Raw genomic sequence first — 8,225 nt, forward strand, 5'->3', positions numbered from 1 at the left:
CACCAGCCAATCAGCTGGTGAAGATTAAAATGAGCCACCCTATGTACCACTGTTGCCTGGTGTTTTTGTGGAGTGGCAGCATCATGCCGCTGCCCCTCTGCATTTAGCAAAGCCATTGACTTGGAAAGGTGGGAAACAGTGTCCTAGATGTCCCAGATATCCCATATTTCCTTATGGTCACCCCACATATACATATGTTAAACACTTTGCTGTATTGAGTCTGTTAAACCCAGAAAGAAAAGGCCGTGATATTCAAAAAGGCCCCCACAGCAGTCACAAATCCTCTGTGTATATTTTCAGTTTCTTTTGGTGTTATACTCTGATTTTGAGCATGTGAAGTAGTCTGCTTTTTCTGTTCTACTCTGCTGCCATAGGAGATTAAGGGGAAGTAGACTGAAAATAAATTAAACAAGTCATCCTGGACTAAATCTTTATCTCACTAAAGCCTGTTACATGCTTCCTACTTGCTTAAGTAGGTTCAGGACCTGGGTGCAAGCTCTGTATCTGAAGGAAATGGTAATTATGTTACCAGTAGCAACATTTTTAGCTCTTTTACCTTCTTACACTTGGGCAAAGGATATGATGAGAAGGGAGGTCTGTAAAACAGATGATGAAAGGGAAGATAGAGAGACATCTAAGTAGACAACAAGATAATGCGAAACCTAGCAGCTATATTGCATTATGTTTTCCTACCTCTCACCTATCTTTTTAAATATGTTTATGCTGTAAAAAGCTTACATCACAAGCTTTCAGGAAGAGGTAATATCTTTCCTTTTTGTCCATTCAGCATGTTTTTTATTACTGCTGTAATGTAGAAACACAGCTGTGGAGTCACACAAAGTGAAAAGTAGCATAAACTTAATGCTGCCCCAGAAGCCAAGCAGGGAATGAATTGGAACTCAGAAGCTGTGTCTACTTGAGCCACTGACTGTGCAGTTGTCACACAAGTACTAAATAACTGCGCAGAAAGAACTAAATTGAGCAGACAAGTACTAAATGCACGAGTACTAAATGGCTGAATGGCTTTTTGGTGACACCAACTGTGCAGTAGCTCATTACTACTCTGCAGTAGCGTCGAGTCATACTGTGCCATGTGATACTACTGCACAGTAGTAACAAGGTACTGCTCAGTAGTAAAGAGGTACTGCACAGTCAGCGTCTCATGTAGATGTGGCCAAAGGATCCATCTCCACATGTGCTTTACTGTGAAGTTGACTAATTAGATCTGCAGTAAAGCATCACCATCTACATGTGCACCAGTACTAGGGTGCAGTAAATGAATTAAATCTGCTGTAAGATAGTACTGTCTGGGACAGTACTATTTTACAATATAGTCATTTACTGTCCTGCAATGCATATGTGGATAGTGAGTGGGACAGCAGCACTTTGAGCTGGGGTGGAGCAGCCTGTGGCTGGCAGCAGGTGAGGGGGGCGGGGGGAGCGGGGTTGGTGAGCCATACAGCTCTGCAGTTTCAGCACTCTCATGCTCCAAGCAGCCCCTCCACTGCCTGACACCACCACCCAGAGGGTCAGCCCAGAACTGACCCTCCCAGCCAGCTGCCAGCCCAGGGCCACTCCACCCCAGCTCAGAGTGCTACTGTCCCAGGCAAACATGCAGGTACTGTGCCTGGGAGCAGTGTACTCTGGTACAAACTGCTCTGGAGTTTATCATGTTGAATTAACTGCATATACAGATGCACCCATATAGTCATGAATCAGCCCCTGCTTCCCACTTCTCTCTCTGAAGCAATATCTGCCTCCCTGGCAGCAATTACTTTCCTCTCTATGCCAGATAACTATGCTCACCATAGCACTAAAGTTGGAAAGCAGGAGGTGGGTCTTTCCTATGAGGGAGTGGGGACAGGTCACTGATGTGAGTGAGAGAGAAGCAATCACCCTATGGGGCCATAGAGTGGCTTACTTGTGTGCATAAGGTAAGCCAGAATCTTTCTTCAAACAAGTTAATACTTGCTACAGTAAAACAGAGGTAACCAAAGCTTTAGTGTCAACATGTGTCACAACAGGTTTTGGAGGAATTTCTCACAGTCAGCAGTCTATGATTGTCTAGAGGCGGTATTGAAGTGACAATTTATTTTATTTTGTGTTATGCCTCTTTCTGATGCTTCCTGTGTGGGTTAGTAGAGTAAGTAACCAGAGATGATAGACTATCTGCTCAGTCCAATACCACTTAATTAACAAATATTCCCATTCATTATTAGAATTTACTGCCTATCTAGACTTTTTCCATTTTTAATTTTTAAAGTTTTTTTAGGGTTGAAAGGGACCTCTAGAGGTCATCTAGTTCAACCCACTGCTCAAAGTAGGACCATCCCCAACTAGGTCATCCCAGAAAAAGCTTTGTTGAGCCAGGTCTTGAAAACCTCCAAGGATGGAGATTCCACCACCTCTCTGGGCAGTGGCGGTGTGTAGGGGGTGCACGGGGGTGCACATGCACCCCCTGAGAGTGCTGGTGCACCCCTCACAGGCCACACTCCCCACTTAGGTGACAGGCAGGGGGGGCAGGCAGGAGCACTGGTGCCCCTCCCGCGAGCACTGGCCAGGGAGCGGGAGCACCGGATGAAGCACCGCAGCCACTTATGGAAAAGCCGCGGCTGCTTCCCGGTCAGTGTGATTGGCTACAGGGGACCCCCCCAGTCGGCAAGATTGGCCACAGGGGACTTCCTTTCCCCCCCCCCCCCCCGCCAGTCAGCAAGACTGACTGTGAGGGGATCCCCTCCCCCTGATCGCTGACTGGTCACTGGGGGGCACATGCTCCTCCTAAGGTGGCACCAGTCACTGATGTCTCTGGGCAACCTGTTCCAGTGTTTTACTACCCTCCTGATTTCAACACCTCCCCTGTTGCCCCCTCCTGCTTGCTCTTCCTCCAGGTCTACCACTTCCCCACTTACCTCAGCACTTTGGTTTCCATCCCTCAGCAAACCTAGTTTAAAGCCCTCCTCACTAGGTTAGTGAGCCTGTTTGAAAAGATGCTTTTCCCTTTTTTTTTCAGGTGGATCCCATCTTTTCCTACCAGTCCTTCTCCTTATGAGTTATGAAGCTGAACAGAAAACAGTGAGAAGGATTAGAATTTACTCTCTGTTTTGCACTCTGCATGCAATATATTTTCAAACAAGTGAAACCATGTGCATTTGCTTAAACCAACCAAACTGATAGCCAGCCAATAAGCCAAATGTCTTACTGTTCACTGTATTAAGTAATCAAATTTAAAATGGTTTTGTGGTTGGCAGCTAACATCTAAACTCACTTTCTCAACAAACAGGCTAGCCTCTTTTTTATGGAATTTGTGAGTTTATTTTCATTGTTATTTGTCATTTGTATTACAAACGCTGCTTGGCATGTCCTAGCATGTAGCCACTGTATAAACATACTGTGAGTCTACAGTCTAAATGGACTAAAGACAGACCAAGAATGGGAAAGGAAACAGAAGTGCAGAGGGGAAGGAAGATACCCAAACTCATGTAACAGTTCAGTGGAACTACTAGAAGTATATCCTATATCCCTTTACTCTCAATACAGTAGACAGTGTTGCTCTCCTAGTGAACTACAGTATTCTCAGCAACCTGTAATATCTTGAACCTGTATCAACCTGTTATATCTACCTATAATATCTACCTGTAACATCTACAGTGTAAGGTTGGCTGATGATATAATACATGTTTACAGCCCCAAGACTTCTCTAAAATATGCCAGCTGATCAAGGACCCAATCAGAAGGGGATACTTCTGGAGTACAATATTAAGAATAGTACAAAACATCCAGGAGCTCCAAATTAGAGATCATTACTGGGACTATTGCAGCCTTGTATATCACACAAATGTTGAATCATGACCTGAGACATATTAGCTACAATGGTAAAATGATATCCATGTTGGATAAAACTGAATGAAAACTGACAATTAGCCCTGAGTCCCTAATTTCTAAAAGGGACACCAATTATCCTACTTTTTCATAAACAAATTTTCATACTTGATGGCATCGACTGAAAATGCTTTGCAGATGCATAATATGGCAAGGCTCAGTGAATCTCAGAACAACAGATGGCTTATATACATCTGAGGAGTTTTTTAATATTTAACAAATAAATGAAGATTGGAGAGGAGTGTCACTCTCACATCCTGTTGGATATTTAATCAGGCAGAAGAGACATCCCAAATTTTAATTGCCTCATTTTTTCTAGCATCCCAACCTCATTCAAGTCTGCCTAAATGAAGCACTTTAATTTTCTTGTCTAGCTCAGAAACCTCAGTATCTAGACTGTAGTGCATCAGTAAGTACAGAAAATGCAAAATGAGACCACTACCCAAAACATTATTGGTAGTTAAACTATGAGATCATGTTCTTAATTAATTACTTTTCCTTTAATTATCCATCTGTCTAGTTTGTATCCTTCAGTATGTCCTATATTAGAGCAGGAATGGGCAATTATTTCAGCTGTAGGGCCACTTAACAAGTTTTGGTGAGCTATCGAGCCCTGCCCCCTGATTGCCATCTTGGGACTGGAAGTCCCGCCTCTAACCCCTGACTGGCTATTGTACAAGAGAGCTGGCCCTATAACTAGATTCAATGTTGAAACAGAAAAGGACTGGACAGGTCATCATAAATATCTGAGAGTTCCTCTTCTGACAATGAAGACAGTGAAATGAGGACTGTGAAATTGAAAGCTGTGAAATTGAAGGCCCAAACCAGCAGAAGACAAGGAAAATCACATTCAGGCTTAACTGTAAGGCATAATTTATAATTAAAATTGCTGCCAGATATGCCTTCCCCCATTGCTCCCCAGACATTGGTTTCAGCTTTTCTTAAAAACAACCCAGACATGAAACCATGAGATATGAGACTGTAATGACATCCTATGACAGCTATATAGAATACATTCATACATGTGCACTTATATGACACTGTACGCTGAATAGATTATTTCAGATTTAAATTTACTCTCCACATTCTGTAGTAGACAGAGTTAGAGAACATTAGGTTAACAATAGTCTAACAATGTGTGACTTACTGAGCTTGATCTGTATTTCTATCTCTTAGTGGTATATTTTTTGTGTACTTAATGTTGTAAGCCAGTGATGTCAGAATTGGATTGGGTTATAACAACACGATATTCAAACTGTGTTCGGGCAGTAGAAAGAATAAAGTCAGGCAAAAAGCAGGGTACATATGTACCTTGCAGACTAAAATGAAGTGCAGAATGAAATAAAGCAAACTCAGGTTTCCAAAAGCTTGCTCTTTATATATATCTTAGTTAGCAGTATGTATCTACCTTTCTTTTAATATAAAGAATCACACTGGGCATGTCTACCAGTCAGCTTTAATGCAAAAGAGTTTATTCTGCTGTGCATTAAAACAGCATGTAAATAACTGCACTAACACACTAATGTGCAGTAGAACAGGCTACTGAACATTAAGCATCACCTAAAAAGCGTGTGCTTGCACTACTGTGCATTCACACAGCCTAATGCACATTTATTTAGTATCACAGATTGGAAGTACTAAATTTAATGCGTAGTAATAAAACCGCATCAATGTACATGTAGACATGCTCACTGAGTAGGAAGCCATTTTATACTATCAGAATGATTTAAAGAGTCTTTCATGTGAATATGAATCAGAGCCATTACTGCCAGAGCTATGAGAGTTATATGCACTGCTGATTGTAGAGAAATGTGTGACATTTCAGTTCATTGCAAAAATCAGATCCTCTTGTCTCAGAATAATCCCACTGGCACCAAAAGGAGTTAGTCATATCCTGTAGTATAAGACTAACCCTGAATGTGTGCTGTTCTAGCATTTCTGCAGTACCACTCATGGGCAATGAATACTTCAGTGAAATACAGGATTGTGAAAATGTTCTTAAATAGTTCTGCACATGACTATTACACTGCATGACAGTGGCCTTAGTACACATGAGATATCCATATTAATAGGTAAAAAATATATCTATTCTTTGCTCATTGCAGTGATTTCTTTTTCTACACTTCCTATTTAAATAGTAATAGAACATATGCAACCTAGCTTTCTCTCTTCCCTTCTCCTGGAAGCTAACACATTCTTCTTTAATTCATGACTTTCAACAGGAAAGCAAATAAAAAAAATAAGGATTTTTTGTTTTAAGACCACTGACAAGACTTTGGTAAATTTCACTACTGCTCTTCCTGTAAGGGAGAAGGGAAAAGAGATTTTGAACAGTATAAATCCAGGCACTTCTGAAATGGCCATGAAAAAAGAACTTTGCTTTTTCTCTGGTGTACTTGTCACTTCATTCAACCCTGAAGGGTGAAATCAAGCAAAGAAAATATTGGACTGAACACCTGGCAAGATTTCCTAATTCTCTAGTTAAGTAAATTGTGAAACAGCCTCACTAGAAAAGTACTGGATGCTATATTGCTTAAGTAATTCAAAATTAGAGTGACTGAGCACTTGTATATGCTATGTTCCTAATGTTCCATATAGGTCAATAGTTTATCAATACAATAGCAATAGATAACACTCAAGAAAGCATAACATTTTCCCAACATTTGTGCGATTAACAACACTTGTTATGTGCACTGTTAATGGTTCTTTTTCCTGCCTGTTTTTCACCTCAGATCTTTACATACTGTAAGGTTAATTGTTCGATAAAAGGATTACAGACTGTGTGACACAGAGGCATAGCAGGATAGTTCCATGCTCACAGCTTATCATGGTGCAGACAGTGCCGTAGCAAGGGGGGGAGGAGGGGAGCGGGGCAACTGCCCTGGGCACTGAAGCGAAGCGGCGCCAACAAGCACTGTCCAGCTGGGGCAGGGTGTGGGATGGAGCCGCAAGTGGCTTGTTGGGGTGGGGCAGGGACGTGGGGACGGGTGGCTTCTGCCACTGCATGCACTCCTGGGCAAGCATGGAGGGGTGTGTGCACCCAGATCTGTGCACAGGGCAAGGATGGGCTGCTGCTGCAGGCTTTGCCCTGGGCACCAAACTTCATTGCTACGGCACGAGTGCAGGTACTGGTGGCATCCTCAGCTGCTGCTATGGCAGTGGCTGCTTTTGTGTTCCCACTCCCACATGAAGGTGGCTGCTAGAGTCACCCCCCACCCCACCCACACAAGTTACACTACTGATATGACCTGTGCAGCCATTTCCTGATCTAAACTGACTACATGATCTTTTACAGACTGAATACACCAGATGACAAAGCTAACCTCTTTAATGACTTCTTTGCCTCCATTTTCCTGACCAGGGACCAGATCATGGCCCCCCCCGCCGACTGGGCCTCTCTCAGGACCCAGGGAAGGTGCACCTAGGCCAAAGGTCAGCGAGGATCTAGTCAGGGAACTTCTGGAGGGAGTGGATATATTTAAATCAGTATGGTCCGGACAATCTCCACCCAAGACAGCTGAGGGAATTAGCTGAGGTCATTGCGGGACCCCTGGCATGGCTTGACAAGCGCTCGTGGTGCTCTGGTGTGGTGCCAGAGGACTGGAAGAGGGCCAATGTGGTTCCCGTCTTCAAAAAAGGGAGGAAGGAGGACCCGGGAAACTATAGGCCAGTTAGTCTTACCTCAATCCTGGGTAAGCTTTTTGAGAAAATAATTCTGGCGCATATCCACGAGAGGCCAGGAGAGATTATTTTTAGGAGCAACTAACACAGGTTCATTAGAGGCAGGTCCTGTCAGACCAACATGGTGGACTTCTATGACCAGATCACCAAATCCTTAGATGCAGGGGTAGCAGTGGACATAGTCTTCCTGGACTTTTGGAAGGCCTTTGACACAGTCTCTCACCCCGTTCTCATTAAGAAACTGGGGGACTGTGGTGTCAACACCCACATAGTCAAATGGGTCGCCAACTGGCTGGAGGGCCGCACCCAGAGGGTGGTGGTGGACGGGTCATTTTGAACCTGGAGGGATGTGGGCAGTGGCGTCCCCTCGGGCTCGGTTGTCAGGCCCGCACTGTTCAACATCTTCATCAGTGACTTGGACGAGGGGGTAAAAAGCACCCTGTTCAAATTTGCTGATAGCACTAAGATTTAGGGGGGATGTGGGCATGCTAGAAGGGAGGAATAGGCTGCAATCAGACCTAGACAGGTTACAGGGGTGGGCAGACGAGAATAGGATGGGATTCGATACAGACAAGTGCGAGGTGATGCACCTGGGGAGGAGGAACTAGCAGCATACCTACAGGCTGGGGAACTCCCTTCTTGTCAGTGCAGAGGCAGAAAAGGAT

The sequence above is a fragment of the Crocodylus porosus genome, unplaced genomic scaffold, assembly GCF_001723895.1.
Source record: "Crocodylus porosus isolate Cpor-Errol unplaced genomic scaffold, CroPor_comp1, whole genome shotgun sequence".
Lineage (NCBI taxonomy): Eukaryota > Metazoa > Chordata > Crocodylia > Crocodylidae > Crocodylus > Crocodylus porosus.